We start from the raw sequence: 1,685 nt of genomic DNA on the forward strand, positions 1-1,685 counted from the left end.
AAAAGTGGCTATTTACAAGATTCTTATTAGAATAATGATATTTAAAGAACATGCAGAAAAATCTGCAGAAAAGTTCAGAATTCTGAGAAATTTCTTGTATTATTTCTAAATGTTTACCACATCAGATAACTTACATTGAAAATTAGAGATTACTTCATGAATTATTCACTTACTCAATTACGTAGATAAAGTTGAAACATCATACTGTTCAATAATTTACTAATCTGTTAATTTAAAAGAAATTTCACCTACAAAGTTCTAGAATTTTTTATACACCTATTTCTGTAATCTTTATTTCTGGAAGTGATAGTTTGAGGTAAATGGTAGAAAAATCTCCAGTGTTAACAATGACTGCTATCAGCAATAACCTAAGTAAACCATGATAAAAACTCTTACACCACAGAGGGTGGTAGACACTTGAAGAGCTGCTTATGTTTGTGTTTCCAGGTATGCTGGAAATTACCTTTGCATATCAAAGCTTCTTTATTAATAATCCAGAGAAGAGAGATAGCAAACACACCTCAAGTGCCAGTTATAGAATAAAATGTAGATGACAAAATATCTTTGAATACAATAAAGTAGACACCACAGTTGTACTTTTCAAATAAATGAATACAGTCCCAATACATGATAGAATGCAATAAGAGAATGTAAAGGACAATCAATGGCCATTCTGACTGTGTATGAAGGAAAGATCACAGGCCTGTAATTCATGGAAATAGNGACCTCAATTAAAAGGCAANAGGAAAGAGTAGANAAATNTNCNCAGGATAAAGATATATTTAAGGGTAGAACTATTTACACTGATAATACACAGAATGATAAAATGGACAAAGAAATGTTGGATCACTTTTAAACATGAGAGTAATATCCTAGAAAACTTGCAGCAGCTCCTGTTTTCTATTCTTTTACTTGGGAAAATATAATACAAACATAAGTGTATGCAGAAAAANATGTCTNGTAATTTTATAGGGCAAGATTGTTAATATTTTATAGTAAAAATACTCTTTTCCAGTAATGAACTACTTTGGTTTTACTTTTGAAAATATAAAGTTTAACTATAAAAATGAATAATCTTTATAGTATAAAATCCTTTCAATTATCATGGAAAAGACAGCTACTTATGGCTCACNTACCTGAAAGTACACTCTTTCAACATATGGGCATGCTCCTGCATGATATACAAAATACCACATATACATGTACATTGATACGTGGGCTGTTGAAAGTAGAGAAGAGAGGAAATTGAGAGGTAAAAGAAGATATAGGTATAATGAAATAGAAGGAGCGCCACCAGCATTCTGTTTCCCCAGGCTGCTAGGCATATAACATGTATTTCTGCTGTTATTTAAGATGTGATCCTTAAGCATTTGTGTTCTCCATGCATTACCTCATTGAGATATGAATTATGGCACAGAGACATTAAATTTTGCATCAGTGGCCATTTTTGCTCTGTTAGTCTCAAATGAAATATGTCANGATCCCAAATGTCTCATGAGGATTTTACTTCAGAACCTATTTCTTATTTTGTTTTTGATTAGTTTTACTTAACCCCAACAAGGGGTGAACAATTACACAGTGATGTCACACTGTGCACAATTCAAAATCATAAATATGTTTTCTTTCTTCCTTTTTTATACGTTTTCTTCCTACTAATTTTCTCATAGGTTCACAGACATTTACAA

Source organism: Mus pahari, unplaced genomic scaffold, assembly GCF_900095145.1.
Source record: "Mus pahari unplaced genomic scaffold, PAHARI_EIJ_v1.1 scaffold_5692_1, whole genome shotgun sequence".
Classification (NCBI taxonomy): domain Eukaryota; kingdom Metazoa; phylum Chordata; class Mammalia; order Rodentia; family Muridae; genus Mus; species Mus pahari.